Source organism: Narcine bancroftii, chromosome 1, assembly GCF_036971445.1.
Source record: "Narcine bancroftii isolate sNarBan1 chromosome 1, sNarBan1.hap1, whole genome shotgun sequence".
In the NCBI taxonomy this organism is placed as follows: Eukaryota; Metazoa; Chordata; class Chondrichthyes; order Torpediniformes; family Narcinidae; genus Narcine; species Narcine bancroftii.
This window is the reverse complement of record NC_091469.1, coordinates 477,745,503-477,767,677: the sequence shown is the minus strand read 5'-3', so window position 1 is coordinate 477,767,677 and position 22,175 is coordinate 477,745,503. Positions and strand designations below refer to the sequence as shown.

Here is a 22,175-nt window from a genome sequence, read left to right as displayed (position 1 = left end):
GGAAACTCAGCTGGTCAAACAGTGTACTCTATATAGCAAAGATAAAGATACAAAACCAATGTTTCGAGCTTCAGGATTGTAGGTCAATTGGTGTAGGGGGGTGTTGGGGGGGGGGGGTGGATGAGCTCGTCGGCCGGAAGGGCCTATTACTTTGCTGTATGTCTAAATTTTAATTTGTAAGGATACAAATGATAAGTGTCATTAAAAAGGGCAGATGGAGCCTTTTCCCAGGGTGGAAATACAGACAACGTAGTTTAAGGTGAGAGCGTGAAAGTTTAAAGGAGATTTACGAGGCAAGTTTTTTAAAAAACACAGTGTCTTAAATGCCTGAAATACGCTGCCATGGGAAATGGTGGAAGCACAAATTATATCAACATTTAATATGAAGGGAATTGAGGGATATAGACCATGTCTAGGCAGATGTGTTTAAGATGGCATAATGGTTGACACAGCCATCATAAGCTAAAGGGTTTGTTCCAATGCTGTATTGTATTATATACTATAAGAAAGTTGAGACAATATTACATCATGAAAAAATATTGCAATCACTGCTGACTATCTATTAAACATATCTTTACATCTCCACATGTACTGTGGTCTTGTAATGAATATTGATTACTAACTAATGCTCTGAGATAGATTTCAGCTTTATTGTCAGAATACATACATGACATCACATACAAACCTGAGATTCTTTTGCCTGTGGGCAAGGCAGAGTTACCAATTATTGGTAGTGCAAAAAAAAACTGTACATAGCGTACATGTAAACAGATAACGAATATAAACTGCAATACAGAGAGAATTTTAAAAAATCAATAAAGTGCACAAGTCCTTAAATGAGTCCATGATTGAGTTTGTTGTTGAGGAGTGGTGGTGGAGGGGTACCAGCTATTCCTGAACCTGGTAATGCGAATCTTATGATAACTTTCCTCATTTCCTTGAAGTGAGAATGGAGCATGTGCTGGGTGATATGGATCCTTGATGATTGCTGCTGTTCTCCAACAGCAGCGTTCCCTATAGATATTCTCGTTGTAGAAGGGTTTTGCCTGTTATGTCCTGGGCTGTGTTCACTACCTTTTGCAGGGTTTTATGCTCAGGGGTATTGGTATTTCCATACCAGACTGTGATGTAGTACATCAGTACACTTTCCATTACACATCTATAAAAATTTGCCAGGGTTTCTGGTATCCTACCAAACCTCTGCAAACTCCTAAGGAAGTACAGGTGCTGACATGCTTTCTCCACAATTGTGACTCCCAGAAATAGAAAAGTTAAGAAAGGAATGATAAAAATTCAGATGGACCATTTGAAATTTAGAGCAATATAGAAACTGGCAATGTAGGTGGTAGAAATTTTTGAGTTCAGTACCAGAACAGTACCATTAAAAGAAATGAGAGAAAACCTGAGCTATTTAGAATAGAACTATTCAATGTATCCTGAAAAAGAGAAAGGAATGACTTGGATCCATACAAGTTCCCAAATCCACACTCGTGATTTTTGGAGAAAGTGAATGGACTGAAATTGTTCAATATGAAAATGAATTAAGTGAGTCAAAGAAAGTGATGGAAGTGAAATAAAAAAAATTGTTGGAAATACTCAACAGATCAGGTGGCAATTTTGGAAAGAGAAACAGTTAATATTCTAGGGTCTATGACCTGGAATTTTAACTGTTTCCCTTTCCACAGATATAACTGAAAGCTGAGTATTTCCAGCAGTTTCTCTTTATTTCAGATTTTCGACATCTGCATTTATTTTGATTTTCATTTTGATGGATGGTTAGTTTTCTGTCAATCCACACTATTTGCCAAAGATGATTGTTTCTGCAGTTTAACCAATATTGAATGCACTCGAATTGCTGGGTTATCTTTGAATCTTTTGATCCTCTTGCACCATCCCTCAAAGGAGTATTAGAAAATCATGGCCAGTGACTTTGCAATTTATGCTCTCACCTTGGCTTGCTAACCCATTCTTTCCTTGCATCCAGTACTTTTGAAGCATCATTAAATTAACTATATAAATCATGTTATCGTCCAGATGTGTGACATTTTCATGTTTGAGTATGTTTTCCTGACTTTTTAATATTTTGCGCTATAACATTTTTATTCTTCTACCAAAGGGAAAAAAGGACTTTTTCAATTTGGCACTCTCTGTTCTCTTAGAAATATTACCACAAATGCATTATTATACAGCAAACTTTTAGTGATATTAGAACATAGAACATTACAGCGTAGTAAATGCTCTTCAGCCCATGTTACAGTGCTAATCCATAGAAACCTACTTCACAGCAATCTAATTTTCCCTACCTCTATTTTTTGCCTATCTAAGAGTCTTTTTATTGTCCCTATTGTTTCAGTCTCCAGGCCCCCAAGTAAAAAAAAACCTTAGCTTTGACATCTCCCCTAAACTTTCCTCCACTCACCTTTAACTGATGTCCTCTGCTATTTGGTATTGTCATTTCATTGTTACCTTAAATGGTTCTTGGGCATTCTTAGATGATGTGATTTGGTAATACAGTTTTTCTCTCTTCAGATAAAAAAAGACACGAGATGTGCTTGATGCCTTTTGAAGGAATGAAGCAGTACAATATACATTGTAGGAGTAAGTGCTGTGATGGTTTTTCTTTATGTTTACATAATTTGTTTTAGGATATATAAAAATTTGATCAGTTACGTAAATTTTTTTACTCCTTTCTGATTGAATGCGTTGTGACCTTGAGTATTGTATACGCAAGAGCTGCAGCACTCACGAGCAAGCACAGAGAAATAAGCATTATTATTTTGATAGTAAATATGCAGACGATACTAAGATAGGTGGAATAGTGGATAATGAAGAAGGTTTTCAAGGATTGCAGAGGGATTTGGGCTGCTTAGAAAAGTGGGCTGAAAAATGGCAGATGGAATTTAATGCTGATAAGTGTGAGGTGCTTCATTTTGGTAAGAAGAATCAGAATAGGACATATGTGGTAAATGGGAGAGCATTGAGGAATACAGAAGAGCAGAAAGATTTAGGAGTAACGGTACATCGTTCCCTGAAGGTAGAAACTCACGTGAATAGGGTGGTGAAGAAGGCTTTTAGTATGCTGGCCTTTATCAATCATTGCATGGAATATAGGAGTTGGGAGGTGATGTTGAGATTGTATAAGACGTTGGTGCGGCCTAATTTGGAGTTCTGTGTGCAGTTCTGGTCGCCTAATTATAGGAAGGATATAAACAGAGTGGAGAGAGTGCAGAGAAGGTTTACCAGAATGTTACCTGGGTTTAAGCATCTAGAGTATAGGGAGAGATTGGACAGATTGGGTCTTTATTCTTTGGAGCGTAGAAGGTTGAGAGGGGATTTGATAGAAGTATTTAAGATTATGAAAGGGATAGACAGAGTGGATGTGGATAGACTATTTCCGTTAAGAGGAGGAAAGATTAAAACAAGAGGACATGAGTTAAGAATTAAGGGGCAGAGGTTTAGAGGTAACATGAGGGGGAACTTCTTTACTCAGAGAGTGGTAGCCGTGTGGAATGAGCTTCCGGGAGAAATAGTGGCGGCGGAGTCAATTGTATTATTTAAGAAAAGGTTGGACAGGTCTATGGATGAGAAGAAGATGGAGGGTTATGGGCATTGTGCAGGGAGGTGGGACTAGAAAGGGGTGTTTGGTTCGGTGCGGACTAGAAGGGCCTAATGGCCTGTTCCCGTGCTATAATTGTTATGTTATGCTTATATGCTGTACTTCAGTGTGTATAAACAAAAAAATGCTCCTTTGTTCAAGATCACTGTACATTTCAATGCTGTTCCTACTTTTCTGTATTGGATGTGGTATTTACATTTGACCTGGCCCTAGCTCTTGTTCAAGAACTTTCTAAACTATAATTAAAACAAATTGAACGTTTCAATCTTGGAGTCAACTTATCCTTAACATATTACAATAGCAACATTTAAAGAGAGGCAGTCCATTATAAAAGAATTAGTTATAATTACCAGTAATTGCTAACTTCAAAAATCACTATTTGTTGATTTTTTTTGAAGCCAGCTTCAACATTATTGCACTTTTTAAGAAAATTAGTGTAACAGCATGGTTATATTTGAAAGGAATCAGCTTTGATTGAAAGAAGGAAAATAAATTAGTTGTGTATTTGAGAGTATTTGCTGTGTTACATTCATTCGTTCTAACCAAGCAGAATATCATGTGAATGTTGTTTATCTTCTCCTCTCAGCCACACTATTTATTGATTTGAATTTCAGCTGCTTATTCTGGGAGGACTACCTTGGATGTAGTTTTTAAGGGATATGGGCTTAATATAGTCAAATGGACAAACTGGGCCGAAGGGCCTGGCTTTGTGTTGTCGAACTCTATGACCCTATGAGCAGCAGAAATGATTTACCTCTAGAAGAAGGAATCCAGTCTCGGTATTTGAAAAAGTCTATTCAACTGTGAGAAAACAACAATATCCTGTTTTTGCACTGTACCAACCCCCACCCCCATTATATCGCTTTGGTTAACAGAAGTCTGTCTTTGTGGAATTCACAAATCACTACCAAAAAATTAGAAACGTGTTACTCTCAGGAATTTTTGTGGGGAGGGGTGGGGAACACAAAACGTTAATGGAGAATTGAACTAGTGTAGCATGAGTAAAAGCTCTCACAAATGGAGGGAGAACATACGCTTTTATTAGCATAACTGAGGGTAGGGTCTTACAGTAGTCTTCAGAAGGGTTCTGAGTTTAGGTGGGAAACCAGGGTTTTATATGGGCAGATGGGGGCGGATCTAGGCATATGGGGATAGTGCCGGAGGATTGGTGCATTGTGCATGTGGTTCCGTTATTTAAAAAGGGTTCAAGGAGGAAGCCTGGTAACTATCGGCCTGTAAGTTTGACGTCTGTGGTAGGTAAATTAATGGAGAAAATTCTTAGAGATAGTACTTATAAACATCTGGATAGGCAGGGTCTGATCAGGAGCACTCAACATGGATTTGTGGGAGGAAGGTCATGTTTGACCAATCTGATTGAATTTTTTGAAGAGGTGACTAGGAATGTGGATGAGGGTAGCGCAGTGGATGTTGTCTATATGGACTTCAGTAAGGCCTTCGATAAGGTACCACATGGAAGGTTAGTTAGGAAGGTGCAGTCTTTAGGTATAAATTTTGAGATAGTCAAATGGATTGAACATTGGCTGAAAGGGAGAGGCCAGAGAGTGGTAGTGGATAATTGTCTGTCAGGTTGGAGGCCAGTGACCAGTGGTGTGCCTCAAGGATCTGTATTGGGCCCATTGTTGTTCGTTATTTACATTAATGATCTAGATGATGGGGTGGTGAATTGGATTAGTAAATATGCAGACGATACTAAGATAGGTGGAATAGTGGATAATGAAGAAGGTTTTCAAGGATTGCAGAGGGATTTGGGCTGCTTAGAAAAGTGGGCTGAAAAATGGCAGATGGAATTTAATGCTGATAAGTGTGAGGTGCTTCATTTTGGTAAGAAGAATCAGAATAGGACATACGTGGTAAATGGGAGAGCATTGAGGAATACAGAAGAGCAGAAAAATTTAGGAGTAACGGTACATCGTTCCCTGAAGGCAGAAACTCACGTGAATAGGGTGGTGAAGAAGGCTTTTAGTATGCTGGCCTTTATCAATCATTGCATGGAATATAGGAGTTGGGAGGTGATGTTGAGATTGTATAAGACGTTGGTGCGGCCTAATTTGGAGTTCTGTGGCAGTTCTGGTCGCCTAATTATAGGAAGGATATAAACAGAGTGGAGAGAGTGCAGAGAAGGTTTACCAGAATGTTACCTGGGTTTAAGCATCTAGAGTCTAGGGAGAGATTGGACAGATTAGGTCTTTATTCTTTGGAGCGTAGAAGGTTGAGAGGGGATTTGATAGAAGTATTTAAGATTATGAAAGGGATAGACAGAGTGGATGTGGATAGACTATTTCCGTTAAGAGGAGGAAAGATTAAAACAAGAGGACATGAGTTAAGAATTAAGGGGCAGAGGTTTAGAGGTAACATGAGGGGGAACTTCTTTACTCAGAGAGTGGTAGCCGTGTGGAATGATCTTCCGGGAGAAATAGTGGCGGCGGAGTCAATTGTATTATTTAAGAAAAGGTTGGACAGGTATATGGATGAGAAGAAGATGGAGGGTTATGGGCATTGTGCAGGGAGGTGGGACTAGAAAGGGGTGTTTGGTTCAGTGCGGACTAGAATGGCCTAATGGCCTGTTTCCGTGCTGTAATTGTTATGTTATGTTATAACCCACCACCAGTGAATCCCAGTTCATTGTATTTACCCCTTCCTGCAGAATTTAGACAGAGAACATCGATTCAGAAAAAGAAATCGAAGAATATACAGTTATTTACAGATTTAATCCTGGTGGAGCGCCTTTGTACCTGGGGGCCATGGGTCCCTTGTGAGGAAGAAGTGGTGGCTAGGTCTCCAGCTCTACAGTGGAGGGGGATTCACTTTCCTCCTGAACTGGATTCCCTGAGGCCCTGATTGGGAGTGGTGAGACTGAGCTCCGTGGATCGCAGGTCACTTGAGGCATTGGGCCCTCTGTTATGGCGTGCCAGGTCCCTGATGGAGACGGTGTCCTCCCTTGCCATTCGGGTTCTCCATATGTGGGATTGGTGTGGAGCAGTTTGACCCTTTCCACTGGGGGATTGGTCTTGCTTCTCCTCTTGATGTTCCTGAGAAGGACTGGGCCAGGAGTGATGAGCCAGGTTGGGAGTATAGTTCCCGAAGCCGACCTTCTTTCAAAATTGAATGGGAGTCCATGAGGAGTAGCATTGGTTGTGGTACATAGTAGCGACAGAATGGAATGGAGCGCCATCGGGAGGACTTCCTGCCAACGTGACTCTGGAAGGCCTCTTGACTTCAGGGCCAGTTTGACAGCCTTCCAGTCTGTGGCATTTTCCTTTTCAACCTGCCCGTTTCCCCGAGGGTTGAGCTAGTACTCCTGCTGGATGTGATGCCCTTCGCCAGCAGGTACTGACGTAGCTCATCACTCATGAAGGATGAGCCCCAGTCGCTATGAATATAGCTGGGATACCCGAACAGGGCGAAAATGGAATCTAGGGCCGTTATGACTGACAAAATGGATGTGTCTGGACGTGGAATGGCGAACAGGAAGCAGGAGTACTCATCAATGATAGAGTGGAAGAAGGTGTTCCCATTCGTGGAGGGGAAGGGTCCCTTAAATTCGACACTGAGCCCTTCGAAGGGCCTGGATGACTTGATCAGGTGCACCTTTGTGGGACGGTAGAAATGCGGTTTGCACTCTGCGCAGACCTGGCAATTTCCCAGACATCTTCCATGGAGTGGGGCAGATTGCTCACCTTGACAAAATGAGCCACACGAGTAACCCCTGAATGGGGGAGCTCATTATGCAGAGAGTGCAGTTGGCTGGTGTGTGCAGAGACACAGCTTCCTCTGGACAAGTCATCTGGAGGGTCATTAAGGGCTCCTGGCCGATAAGCAAGGTCATAATTGTCGGTGGAGAGCTCGATCCTCCACCTCACAATCTTGTCATTTTTGATTTTTCCCCTCTTGACATTATTAGACATGAATGTGACTGCGCTGATCAGTGAGGAGTGTAAATTTCCTACCAGCCAGGTAGTCCCTCCAGTGCCTCACGGCTTCTACAATGGCTTGAACCTCCTTTTCTACAGAGGGATTCCGGAGCTCGTGGTCTTGCAATGTCTGGGGGGAATGCAGGGAATGTAAATGGCCTGTCCACCTGGTTGAGGGTAGCGGCCAGGGCTACGTCTGAAGCATCACTTTCCAATTGGAAAGGTACATTCTCGTTCACAGCGTGCATGGCAGCTTTCGCAATTTGATTTTGGATTCAGCTGAGAAGGTTGAAATAGTGGCTTTTAAGAGAGGGCGAACTTTATCAGTGTATTGAGCATTGGGCATAATATGAGAAAAATCCCAGGCATCTCCTCAAAGCCTTTATGGTTCGGGGAACAGGGAGCATCTTACAGGCAGTGCATCCTATCGAGATCAATGATAACATTCTCCACCACGTAGCCAAGGATAGCCAGATGTTTAGTCCTGAACATGCACTTGGTAGAGTTATAAGTGAGGTTCTGGGTTTTTGCTTTGTGGAGAATGCTCTGGAGGTTGGCGTCGTGTTCTTCCAAGGTTTGGGCACAGTTGGTGACATTATCGAGCTAGGGGAAGGTAGTCTTCAACCCATACTCATCCACCATTCTGTCCATCTGTCTCTGGAAGATAGAAACCCCGTTAGTAATACCGAAGGGGACTCTCCGGAATTGATAGAGTCGACAGTTAGTCTCAAATGCCATATATAGACGGTTCTTGGCACAGATTGGCAGCTGGTGATAAGCAGCTTTCAGGTCAATGATCAAATAGACCCGATTTTGCTCAATATCATATTGAAATACGAGGGAGGGGGTATGCGTCCAGGTGGTGTGACTTCAGGTACCGAGTCTTCAAAGCCTCGATAGCTGCATCATATGTAGTGCAGTCCCTAATGACTGCATACCCTTTCATTCCTACTCTGAAACGAGTGCGGACCTCCTGAGTTCTTCAGTGTGGAAGACCTCTGGTCGTGTTCAGGTAGACCTGGAAGCAGTCTAACCAGTACGTTAACTCCTCAGCTACATTGGGGGGCAGAGGGTGATCAGCAGCATGCCTGGCTTGAGTAGTGCTTCCATCGTTTAGGGAATAATCTAATAAAATTGTGGCATGAATAAAAGTTCTCACGATTGGAGGGAGAACATATGCTTTTATTAGCTTATAATTTAGTAGTCTTCAGAAGGGTTCTGGCAGGAAACCAGGGTTGTATATGGGCAGATGGGGGTGGTGCTAGGAGGTGGAGCCTGCCATCTGCACAACCTGCACAACATACCACCAGTGAATCCCAGTTCACTGCAACTAGTTTACCAAGAACAATGCTCCATGTTCACTTAAAGGATTTGTTTTGGAAACTGACAAGGCAGTTTCCTCTATTGATACTTGAACAATGATACCTATTCAAACAATGTAACTGTACTGACAATAACCACACCAGCAGTGCGAGTGTAAGACAACTTTAATAAACTAATATGTACACTAAGAGGTCTTGTCTCTCTGCAAGACGAACCTGGAAGGCTAGACTGTAGCTCTGGACTGCTTTATATACAAGGCCACTGGGATGACCCCTGGTGGCCTAGTGGTGGAATTACATCTCACCACAGTAACATTCATTTCCAGTTAATTTAAACAACAGCCCTTTTCTCCTGTCCTCATGACATTCAAAATTTATACACCTGGGCTCGGCATGAGTAGTGAGAGAAAATTTTCCAGTAGAAACTCATCATCACTGTAATGGATTCAGTGGGAAATTAGGATTTGGTTTATGGAAAATGTCAACATGGACAATTTTCGAGGAACACTAGCGTTGGGTAACAGTGCACACCATGTGTTAGGTTTGAACACACAAAACATCACAAAGCAATTAACAGATTGCTCTGTGATGTTTTGCAACTGATCTCTCTCTGAAACTCTGTATAACCATGTAATCATATACAGCACAGAACAGGCCAGTTTGGCCCTACTAGTCCATGCTGGAACAAATCCCCACCCTCCTAGTCCCACTGACCAGCACCTGGTCCATACCCCTCCAATCCTCTCCCCTCCATGTAATTATCCAGTCTTTCCTTAAATGTAAATAACGTCCCTGCTTCAACCACCTCCGCCGGAAGGTTATTCCACATCCCAACCACCCTTTGCGTGAAGAAATTTCCCCTCGTGTACCCTTTATAATTTTCCCCCTTCAATCTCATACCATTGCCTCTGGTTTGAATATCCCCCACTCTTAATTGAAAAAGCCTATCCACGTTGACTCTCTCTGTCCCTTTTAAAATCTTGAACACCTCCATCAAATCCCCCCTCAATCTTCTACGCTCCAGAGAAAAAAGCCCCAGGCTACTCAACCTTTCTCTGTAACTCAAACCCTGACATCCTGTCAACATTCTCGTGAACCTTCTCTGCCCTCTCTCTATTTTGTTTATATCCCTCCTATAATTTGGTGACCAAAACTGCACACAGTATTCCAAACTTGGCCTCACCAATGCTTTGTACAATTTCATCATAACATCCCAACTCTTGAATTCAATACTCCGATTTATGAAGGCCAACATTCCAAATGCCTTCTTCATCACTCAATCTACCTGAGTATCAACTTTGGGGGTACTGTTTACCATAACTCCTAAATCCCTTGTTGCTCTGCACTCCTCAGTTGTCTACCATTCAATGTATATGACCTATTTAGATTTGCCTTTCCAAAATGCAACACTTCACACTTATCCGTATTAAATTCCATCAGCCATTTCTCAGCCCACTCCTCTAGCTTTCCAAAATCTCTTTTTAATCTACGGTAATCTACCTCACTGTCCACAACACCACCAATCTTCATATCATTTGCAAACTTACTTATCCAATTCACCACCCCTTCTTCCAGATCGTTAATATATATAACAAACAATAGTGGACCCAGGACCGATCCCTGAAGAACTCCACTAGTCACCGGCCTCCAATTTAACAAACAATTTTCTTCCACTACTCTCTGACACCTCCCATCCAACCATTGCTGAATCCATTTCACTACCTCCTTACTTATACCTAATGCCTCCACCTTTTTTCCTAACCTCCTGTGGGGAATTTTGTCAAAAGCTTTACTAAAGTCTAAATGGACAACATCCACAGCCTTCCCTTCATCAATCTTTTTTGTAACCCCCTCGAAAAACTCTATAAGGTTTGTTGAGCATGATCTACACCTGACAAAACCATGCTGACTACTACCTATCAATCCCTGTTCTTCCAAATATTTGTAAATGCCATCCCTCAGAACACTTTCCATCAACTTCCCACCTCAGACGTCAGACTCACAGGTTTATAATTTCCAGGCTTACATTTGGATCCTTTCTTTACCAGTGGAACAACATGAGCTACCCTCCAATCCTCTGGCACTACCCCCATGACCAGTGACATCCTAAATATCTCTGTTAATGGGCCCACTATCTGTACACTAGTCTCCCTGAGTGTCCTTGGGAATACTTTGTCTGGACCCGGAGATTTGTCCACCTTTATCTTTTTTAACACTGCCATCACTAACTCCTCGGTTAAGAAACATAGAAGATAGGAGCAGGAGTAGGTCATTCGGCCCTTCGAGCCCGCTCCACCATTCAATGAGATCATGGCTGATCTTAAAGTTCAGTACCCCGTCCCCGCATTCTTTCCGTAACCCCTAATTTCCTTATAACAATTACAGCACGGAAACAGGCCATAAGGCCCTTCTAGTCCGCACCAAACCAAACACCCCTCTCTAGTCCCACCTCCCTGCACAATGCCCATAACCCTCCATCTTCTTCTCATCCATATACCTGTCCAACCTTTTCTTAAATAATACAATTGACTCCGCCGCCACTATTTCTCCCGGAAGCTCATTCCACACGGCTACCACTCTCTGAATAAAGAAGTTCCCCCTCATGTTACCTCTAAACCTCTGCCCCTTAATTCTTAACTCATGTCCTCTTGTTTTAATCTTTCCTCCTCTTAACGGAAATAGTCTATCCACATCCACTCTGTCTATCCCTTTCATAATCTTAAATCCTTCTATCAAATCACCTCTCAACCTTCTACGTTCCAAAGAATAAAGACCTAATCTGTCCAATCTCTCCCTATACTCTAGATGCTTAAACCCGGGTAACATTCTGGTAAACCTTCTCTGCACTCTCTCCACTCTGTTTATATCCTTCCTATAATTAGGCGACCAGAACTGCACACAGAACTCCAAATTAGGCCGCACCAACGTCTTATACAATCTCAACATCACCTCCCAACTCCTATATTCCATGCAATGATTGATAAAGGCCAGCATACTAAAAGCCTTCTTCACCACCCTATTCACGTGAGTTTCTACCTTCAGGGAACGATGTACCGTTACTCCTAAATCTTTCTTCTCTTCTGTATTCATCAATGCTCTCCCATTTACCACGTATGTCCTATTCTGATTCTTCTTACCAAAATGAAGCACCTCACACTTATCAGCATTAAATTCCATCTGCCATTTTTCAGCCCACTTTTCTAAGCAGCCCAAATCCCTCTGCAATCCTTGAAAACCTTCTTCATTATCCACTATTCCACCTATCTTAGTATCGTCTGCATATTTACTAATCCAATTCACCACCCCATCATCTAGATCATTAATGTATATAATGAACAACAATGGGCCCAATACAGATCCTTGAGGCACACCACTGGTCACCGGCCTCCAACCTGACAGACAATTATCCACTACCACTCTCTGGCCTCTCCCTTTCAGCCAATGTTCAATCCATTTGACTATCTCAAAATTTATACCTAAAGACTGCACCTTCCTAACTAACCTTCCATGTGGTACCTTATCGAAGGCCTTACTGAAGTCCATATAGGCAACATCCACTGCGCTACCCTCATCTACATTCTTAGTCACCTCTTCAAAAAATTCAGTCAGATTGGTCAAACATGACCTTCCTCCCACAAATCCATGTTCAGTGCTCCTGATCAGACCCTGTCTATCCAGATGTTTATAAGTACTATCTCTAAGAATTTTCTCCATTAATTTACCTACCACAGACGTCAAACTTACAGGCCGATAGTTGCCAGGCTTCCTCCTTGAACCCTTTTTAAATAACGGAACCACATGCGCAATGTGCCAATCCTCCGTCACTATCCCCATATCTAATGGCATTTGGAAAATTACCGCCAGAGCCTCTGCTATTTCCTCCTTCACTTCTCTCAATGTCCTGGGGAAGATCCCGTCTGGTCCCGGAGACTTATCCACCTTTATATTCTTCAAAAGCCCTAAAACTACATCTTTTGTAATCTCTATATTCCCCATATTTACCCAATTTGCTTTTTTTTTTATCTCACATCGCCCAATATCCTTCTCCTTAGTGAATACCGAAGAAAAGAAACTGTTCAATATCTCCCCCATTTCTCTAGGCTCCACACACAGTTTTCCGCTCTGATTTTCTAAGGGACCAATTTTGTCTCTAGCTTTCCTTTTACCATTAACATATTTGTAGAACACTTTTGGATTAGTTTTCACCCTGCTTGCCATAGTTTCCTCGTACCTTCTTTTAGCTTTCCTAATTCCTCTCTTAAGATTCCTCTTACATTCAATGTATCTTTCAAACATCTCCTTAACTCCATGCTTCTTATATCTAATGTACGCCTCCCTTTTTCTTTGAACCAAGTTTCCAATATTCCTGGAAAACCACGGCTCTCTCAAACCTTTTGCCCCTCCTTTTAACCTAACAGGAACATAAAGCTTTTGCACTCTCAAAATCTGATCTTTAAAAGACTTCCATCTCTCTACTACATCCTGCCCATAAAACAAATTGTCCCAATGCACACCCTGCAAGTCCTTTCGCATCTCCTCAAATCTAGCTTTTCCCCAATCAAAAACCTCAACCCTTGGCCCTGACTTCTCTCTTTCCATAATGACATTGAAGCTGATGGCATTATGATCACTGGACCCGAAGTGCTCGCCAACACTAACCTCCGTCACTTGACCCATCCCATACTGAATAAATATATCTAATTCCCTCTTAAATATATTCAATGAACCTGCCTCTATTGCTCTCTGTGGCAATGAATTCCAGAGATTCACCACCCTCAGGGTAAAGAAATTCCTCCTCATCTCGGTTCTAAATGGTTTGCCTGTTATCCTTGAACCATGGCCCCGGGTTCTGGACCCCCCACCATTGGAAACATCCCTTCTACATCCATTCTGTCCAGTCCTGCCAGAATTTTATATATCTCTATGAGATCTCCTCTCAATCTTCTAAACTCCAGCGAGTACAATCCCAAATTGCGCAATCTTTCCTCATAAGTCATTCCTGCCATTCCAGGTATCAGCCTGGTGAATCGCCTCTGCACTCCCTCCATTGCAAGAACATCCTTCCTTAGATAAGGCGACCAAAACTGCACACAATACTCCAGGTGGGGTCTCACCAAGGCCCTGTACAGCTGCAGTAAGGTATCCTTGTTCGTATACTCAAACCCTCTTGAAATGAAGGCCAACATACCATTTGCCTTTTTAATCGCCTGCTGTACCTGCATGCTCGCCTTCAGTGACTGGTGCACAAGAACCCCTAGGTCTCTCTGCACTTCCCCATCTCCCAATCTATTGCCATTCAAATAGTAATCTGCCCTCCGGTTTATATTACCAAAGTGGATAACCTCACATTTATCCACATTGTAGTGCATTTGCCATGTATCTGCCCAGTCCCCCAATTTATCCAAATCACACTGGAGCTTCCTGACCCCCTCTTCAGTGCACACAACCCCTCCTAGCTTAATGTCATCTGCAAATTTGGAGGTATTACATCCAATCCCCTCATCTAGATCATTAATATAAATTGTGAACAGCTGGGGTCCCAGAACAGATCCCTGTGGCACCCCACTGGTCACCACCTGCCACTCAGAAAATGAGCCATTTATCCCAGCTCTCTGTTTTCTACCTGCCAGCCAGTTCTCAATCCACATCAATACTTTGCCCCCAATCCCATGAGCCTTGATTTTGCATGCCAGTCATTTATGTGGGACCTTATCGAAGGCCTTTTGGAAATCCAGGTACACCACATCCACTGGCTCACCCCCATCTATTTCAATTCCAATAGATTTGTCAAGCACGATTTACCTTTTGTAAATCCATGTTGACTCTGTCCGATCCCTTCTCTGTTTGTCATATGCTCCACTATTACATCCTTAATAATGGATTCCATCATTTTGCCCACAACTGATGTAAGGCTCACCAGCCTATAATTCCCGCTTTTTCTCTTCCCACCTTTTTAAATAGTGGGTTAACATTAGCTACCCTCCAATCAATGGATACTGATCCTGAGTCTATCGAGTTCTGGAAAATAATTCTTAAAGCATCTGCTATCTGAATGGCCACTTCTTTAAGTACCCTAGGATGTAGATTATCAGGCCCCTGGGATTTATCCTTATATGATTCATGACCTCCCCACCATTTTTCTTTACTTCAACTGGTACAATATTTTTTTCCCTAGTGAATACCGAGGAAAAGAAATCATTTAAAATATCCCCCATCTCCTCTGACTTTTCACATAACCTACCCTCCCTATCTACAAGGGGTCCAATTCTATCCCTCACTAATCTTTGACTTTTAATGTGCCTATAGAAACCCTTTGGATTTATTCTTACTCTGCCTGCCGAAGCCTCTTCGTGCCTCTTTTTGGCCTTTCTAATTTCTTTCTTAAGATTTTTTCTACACTCCTTGTAGTCCTCTTTCAATTTCTCAGCACCCTGCTGTTTATAACTTTTGTACACCTCCCTCTTTCTCCTAACCAAATTTCTAATATTCCTCGAAAACCAAGGCTCCCTATGACTTTCAGCCTTTCCTTTGATCCTCACTGGGACATATCTACTCTGTACTCTCAACATTTCTTCTTTGAATATTCTCCATTTTTCATTTACATCCTTTCCTGAAAAAAATCATGTCCCACTCAATACTCCCCAAATCCATTCTTTTTCCTTCGAAATTTGCTCTTCTCCAATCCAGAACCTCAACTTCTTTGCTCTTCCCTAAAACTACCCTAAAACTAATAGAGTTGTGATCACTAGACCCAATTTGTTCTCCAACATTAACCTCAAGACACCTGACCTATCTCGTTCCCTAACAGGAGATCCAGTATTACACCGTCCCAAGTTGGTTCCTCGACATATTGATTAAGAAAACTATCTTGTACACATTTGACAAACTCTAGCCCATCCAGCCCTCTTACTATATAGGTATCCCAATCAATGTGAGGGAAGTTAAAATCTCCCATGATCACTATCTTGTTTATTACACATGTATGCTATCTCCTTACAAATTTGTTCTTCCAATTTTCTTGGCCCATTTGGTGGTCTATAATATACTCCCATTAGTGTCCTCATGCCTCCTCCACCCCTCAATTCCACCCAAACACCCTCACTGGACGATCCCTCCAAACCATCCTGCCAACTCACAGCAGTAATGTCCTCCTTAACAAGCAGAGCAACTCCTCCCCCTTTTTTTTACCCCCTGTTCTACCACATCTAAAACATTTGTATTCTGGAATATTTAGTTGCCAGTCCTGTCCCTCCTGTAACCAGATGTGTTTTCACTGATGTACAATGAATGGGTTGACGATCTGGACTGCCAGCAGAATGAATTTTCTCACTGTGCCTTGATGCATGTGACAATCAATCTGAACTGACATGATGAAATATCAGGGAGGAGGTGTTGGTGTCTTGGGAAGGTATTAACATAGACAAATCGTAGGGGCATGATCAAGCACATTCTTGGACCATTGGGAAATCGGGTAAGAAAGTGTCGAGGCAGTTGCAGATATATTTATGCGTTTTGGCCTCATTGATGTGCCTTATTTAAAAAGGGGAGCAAGAACAAGCCAGGGAACCACAAGCCCATGAAGTTAATCTCATTAATGGGGAAAGTTGCTGGAGGGGACTCCAGCATTTTATTTAAAATGGTAACCAGCCCTTCCTGACATAATGAGCTTGTGCCACCCAATTACACTCATGGGACCAATTAACCTTCAAATCTGTATGTCTTTGGAACATGGGAGGAAACTGCATGGTCACACAGAGAAAGTACATACTCCTTACAGGCAGCCCCGAATTTGAATTTAGATCACTGGTGATGTAAAGTTCAAGTTTATTATCATCTGACTGAACATGTACCATCAGATGAAACAGAGGCTTTTAGAACCCTGACACGCGCGCACATACACCACATAATTATGATGCATAGACATAAAGAAATAATGTAAATATAGAACATAGAAAAGTACAGTACAGTACAGGCCCTTTGGGCCTCCATGTTGTGCTGACCCATACATTCCTTATAAAAAGACTAGACCCTCCCATAACCATCTTCTTTTTCCATCCATGTGCTTGTCCAAGAGTCTCTCAAATGCCCCTAATGTTTCTCATCCTCCACCACCATCCAGGCAAGGCATTCCAGGAACTCACAACTCTCTGTGTAAAAAAAAAACTTACCCCTGATGTCTCCCCTAAACATCCCTCCCTTCACTTTGTAGAGATTTCCTCTGATGTTTGCTATTCCTGCCCTGGGGAAAAGGTGCTGGCTATCCACCCTGTCTATGCCTCTCATAATCTTGTAGATCTCTAAGTCTCTACACTCCAAAGTTAAAAGCCCCAGCTCTGCTAACCTTGCCTCATAAGACTTATTTTCCAATCCAGGCAACATCCTACTAAATCTCCTCTGCACCTTCTCCATAGCTTCCAAATCCTTCCTATAATGAACACAATACTCGAAGTATGATCTCACCAGAGATTTGTAGAGTTGCAACATGACTATTGAGCTCTATCCGCCTATTGATAAATCCCAACATTCCACATACCCATTATGAGCTTGTTGACCTCATCCACTTTGCTGCCAACTTCCACCCCGACCAAGTTCACTTGGTTCATCTCTAGCAACACTCTCTCCCTCCTGAATCTCTCTCTCCATCTCAGGAGACCAACTCTCGACAGATATCTTTTATAAACCCACCAACACCCACAGCAATCTCAACTACACCTTTTCCTTCCCTGTCCACTTTAAGGATTCCATTCCATTCTCTCAATTTCTCTGTCTCATCTGCACTCAGGATGAGGACTTCCATTTAAACAACGTTGCTTTCCCTCTACCATCATCAACTCCACACTCACCCGCTTATCCTCTATTACCCCCACAGCTGCCCTGGCCTCCTCCACCCTCACACGCAACAAGGTCAGGATTCTACTTGACCTCACCTACTACCCCACCAGTCTCTGTATCCAAAACATCCTCCTCCACTATTTCCGTCACCTACTATGTGATCCCACCACCAGACGCATATTCTCCTCTCCTCCCCTCTCTTCCTTTTGCAGGGACTGCTCCCTCCATGACTTCTTTTGTGTACTGGAGAAACTATGAATAAAGTTGGAAATTGCAGTAGTTAACATACACAGTCAAAAAAACAGAGACAAGGAAAGTTGACTTTTGATAGAGTGAGATCTAAAACTCAAATGCTCTATTCACATAGCATGTGGACCAAGCAGTGGTCAAGTCAAATTCCAAGGTGGGTCAGTCATAGCTGTACAGAGCTTACATTTAACCATATATGGTTAAAGTGGACATTCCTTGGGTGCTAATTATGCAAAAGATAATTAAGAGATAACAAAGAGGTTAATGACTTAACATAATTGCTTAGTCACACAATGTATCAGCATGGATGCTGACTTGTCGAATACTGCAACTCCCTTGTCCACTCCTTCCTCCCTACCAATCATCCCCTTGGGACCTACCCTTGTGACCGCAAGATAGCTCCACTTGTGCCCACACCTCCTCCCTCAACATTGTTCGGGGCACCAAACAGTCCTTCCAAATGAAGCAACATTTCACTTGTGAATCTGCAACGGTCATCTACTTCATCCAGTGTTCACGTTGTGGTTTCCTCTACATCGGAGAGACTGGACACAGACTGGGAGATCATTTTATTGAGCACTTTGCTCTTTCTGCCAAATAGCGTGGATCTTCCAGTGGCCACCCATTTCAATTCCCCATCCCATTCCCTTGCTGACATGTCTGTTCATGGTCTCATGCACTGCTAGACTGAGACCACTATAAAATGGAGGAACAGCACCTTGTCTTCTGATTGGGCACCCTCCAACCAGATGGCATTAACATTGACTTCCCTGGCTTTCATTTAAACCCCCACCCCTCTCCATTCCCTGTCTCCTTTCGCAAACATGATAAATTCTTACCAATCCCATATCATATCCAATTAACACCTTTTATTTGTCTGGATTCCTCCCCCATCGTTTCAATTCTGAGACTTTATGGTTCTGGATTATTCAATTCAATCTGCCACTTTTCTGCCCAACTCTGCATATATCCTTTTTGAACCTACAACAACCTTTAGCTCCATCCACAACTCCTCCAACCTTTGTATCATCCACAAACTTACTGACCTATCTTTCAGCCTCTTCATCTAGGTCATTTATAAAAATAACAAAGAGCAGAGGTCCCAGAACAGAACCTCTACTAGTTACTGACCTCAAGCCAGAATACTTTCTTTCCACGAACCCTAACCCTAACCCTAAAGCCTCTCTGCTTTCTACATGCAAGCCAATTTTTTTTATCCACACAGCTAAGGTTCCATGGATCCCATGCCCCAGGACTTTCTGAATGAGTCTCTCATGGGGGACCTTGTTAAATGCCTTACTAAAATCCATATGGACTACATCTATCAAGTGTGACAATGGAAAGTGTGTATGGAACTGGAGGAAATAGCAGAGGTAGTTAATGAATACTTCAGTATTGACTATGGAAAAGGATCATGGTGATTGCAGCAGACTGTAGAAATTAAGAGAAAGGATGACTTGGAGCTTTTGGAAAGCATCAAGTTGGATAAGTCGCCGGGACTGGATGAGATGTACCCCAGGCTTCTGTGGGAGGTGAGAGAGGAGATTGCTGAACCTTTGGCGATGATCTTTGAATCATAAATGGGGATGGGAGAGGTACTGGAGGATTAGAGGGTGGCAGATGTGGTTTCTTTATCCAAGAAAGGGAGCAGGGATAACCCAGAAAATTATAGTCTTCAGTGGTTGGTAAGTTGATGGAGAAGATCCTGAGAGGCAGGATTTATGAACATTTGGAGAGGTACAATATGATTAGGAATACTTAACATGGTTTTGTCAAGGGCAGGTCGTGCCTTACGAGCCTGATTGAATTTTTTGAGGATGTGACTAAATGCATTGATGAAGGAAGAGGTAGATGTCGTGTACGTGGATTTTAGCAAGACATTTGATAAGGTTCCCCATGCAAGGCTTATTGAGAAAGTAAGGAGGCAGGGGATCCAAGGGGACATTGCTTTGTGGATCCGGAACTGGTTTGCCCACAGAAGGCAAAGGGTGGTTGTAGTTGGGTCATATTCTTCATGGAAGTTGGTGACCAGTGGTGTTTCTCAGGGATCTGTTCTGAGACCCTGACTCTAAATGACCTGGATGAGGAATTGGAGTAAATTAGCTGATGACACAAATGTTGGGGTTGTTGTGGATAGTGTGGAAGGCTGTTGGAGGTTATAGTGGGACATTGATAGGATGAAAAACTGGGCTGAGAAGTGGCAGATGGAGTTCAACCCAGATGAAAGTGGTTCATTGTGATAGGTGAAATATGATGGCAGAAAATAGTGTTAAAGATAAGACTATTGGCAGTGTGGAGGATCAGAGGGATCATGGGGTCCGAGTCCACAGGACTCTCAAAGCAGCTGCGCAGGTTGATTCTGTGGTTAAGAAGGCATACGATGTATTGGCCTTCATTAATCATGGAATTGAATTTAAGAGCTGAGAGGTATACTTGACCCTGGTCAGACTCCACTTGGAGTACTGGTCATCCCACTACCAGATGGATGTGGAAGCAATAGAAAGAGTGAAGAAATGTTGCCTGGTTTAGGGAGCATGACTTATGAAAACAGATTGAGTCATCTCAGCCTTTTCTCCATGGGATGGAAGAGGATGAGAAGTGACCTGATAAAGGTGATGTGAGCCATTGATTGTGTAAATAGTCAGAAGCTTTTTCTCAGGGCTGAAATGGTTGCCACAAGAGGATACGGGTTTCAGGTGCTGAGAGTAGGCACAAAAGAGACGTCAGGGATAATTATTTTACACGGAAAGTGGTGGGTACGCGGAATGGTCTACTGTCAATGGTAGTGGAGGTGGATATGTTCCAAGGTCCTTTAAGAGTCCTTTTGAGTAGGTACATGGAGGTTAGCAAAATAGAGGGCTATGGGAAAGCCTAGTAATTTCTATGGTAGGGATATGTTCGGCACAACTATGTGAGCCGAAGGGCCTGTATTGTGGTGGAAGCTTTCTATGTTCTATAATCAATTAATAGTGGTAGTAATTGGGTGGGAACACAAGCCTCTACCCAATACCCTAACACCTCATGGCCCCTTTCCTGCTTCTTCCACTCCAGTCCCCTTCAACTATGTAACTTCGTGCCTTATTACTTCAGTCTTTGTGAAGGGTTCTGACCCGAAACCTTGACTAACTATTTCCCTCCGTGGATGCTGAGTTCCAACAGTTTCTCTTTGCTTCCCATTAACGAGTGTCTAAAAGCCTCCAAAACACTGGTACAGACGCTACGATCAAAGGCAAAAACAATCTGTGGACGGATGCGCTGCACATTTTGTAAATGAACCTGCTGAAAGCAAGTTTACTTCTTCATGTATAAAGGTGCATTGTCTTGTTAACCCAGTACAAGTACACGATCCTTTATCCGGACATCTAAAATCTGGAAAGTTCCAAAAACCGCCATTTTTTTTCCTGGTGCTGGTGCAGCGGGGTGGGGGGAGAAGAGAGAGAGAGAGAGAGAGAGAGAGAGAGAGAGAGAGAGAGAGAGATACGGCAGCGTGACTAGGTGGGGTGGTGGGGGGGGGAAGAGACAACAGTGTGACTTGGGTGGGGGGGAGAGAGACAGCAGCGTGACTTGGGCAGGCAAGGGGGGAGAATGATGGCAGCGCGACTGGAAAGGGGTGGATACGGCAGCACAATTCAGGTAGGTTTAAATTTGAGGCAGCTGGCTTTTGTTCTGAAATCCGCAAAAATCCTAAATTCGGACCACACTGTCCCCCCAAGGATTGTGTACCTGTATCATCAAAATCACCCTTTGTGATGATGCAACAAATCTTTTTTAAATGCTAAAATCGTACATTTTAAAATTTTATTTACAGCACGGTAAAAGCTGATTCTGGCCATTTAAACCCATGCTGCCCAACTGGACCCAAACTGCAACGCACGCAGCACGGTTGGCGTTGCAGTTAGTGCAACACTGTTACACTGCCAGCAATCAGGACTGGGGTTCAAATACCATGCTCTCTGTAAGGATTTAGTATGTTCTCCCATGCTGCGTAGATTTCTTTCCATTGTTAAAAACCTACTGGGAGTTGTAGTTTAATTGGGTGTAATTTGGTGGCATGGGCTTGTGGACTGAACGGGCCTGTTACCATGCTGTATGTCTAAACTTTAAAATTAAAAAAAAAACTCAGTTAGGCTTCTGAGGCACAACCTTCTGTTCACAAAGCCATGTTGACTATCTTTGAGTAGACTGTACTTCTCCAAATGCTCATAGATCCTATCCTTAAGAATC

General features: G+C 42.7%; 1 protein-coding gene across 5 annotated transcripts in view; it reads left to right on the top strand.

Moving 5' to 3' along the window:
- galnt11 (UDP-N-acetyl-alpha-D-galactosamine:polypeptide N-acetylgalactosaminyltransferase 11 (GalNAc-T11)) overlaps window positions 1–22,175 on the top strand; it is a 388,126-nt gene that overhangs the window by 97,602 nt on the left and 268,349 nt on the right. For all 5 annotated transcript variants that reach the window (XR_011350255.1, XM_069914847.1, XM_069914844.1 and 2 more), the window contains exon 2: window positions 2,530–2,598. The gene's annotated coding sequence lies outside the window, so the exon portion shown is untranslated. The remainder of the gene's footprint in view (window positions 1–2,529; window positions 2,599–22,175) is intronic.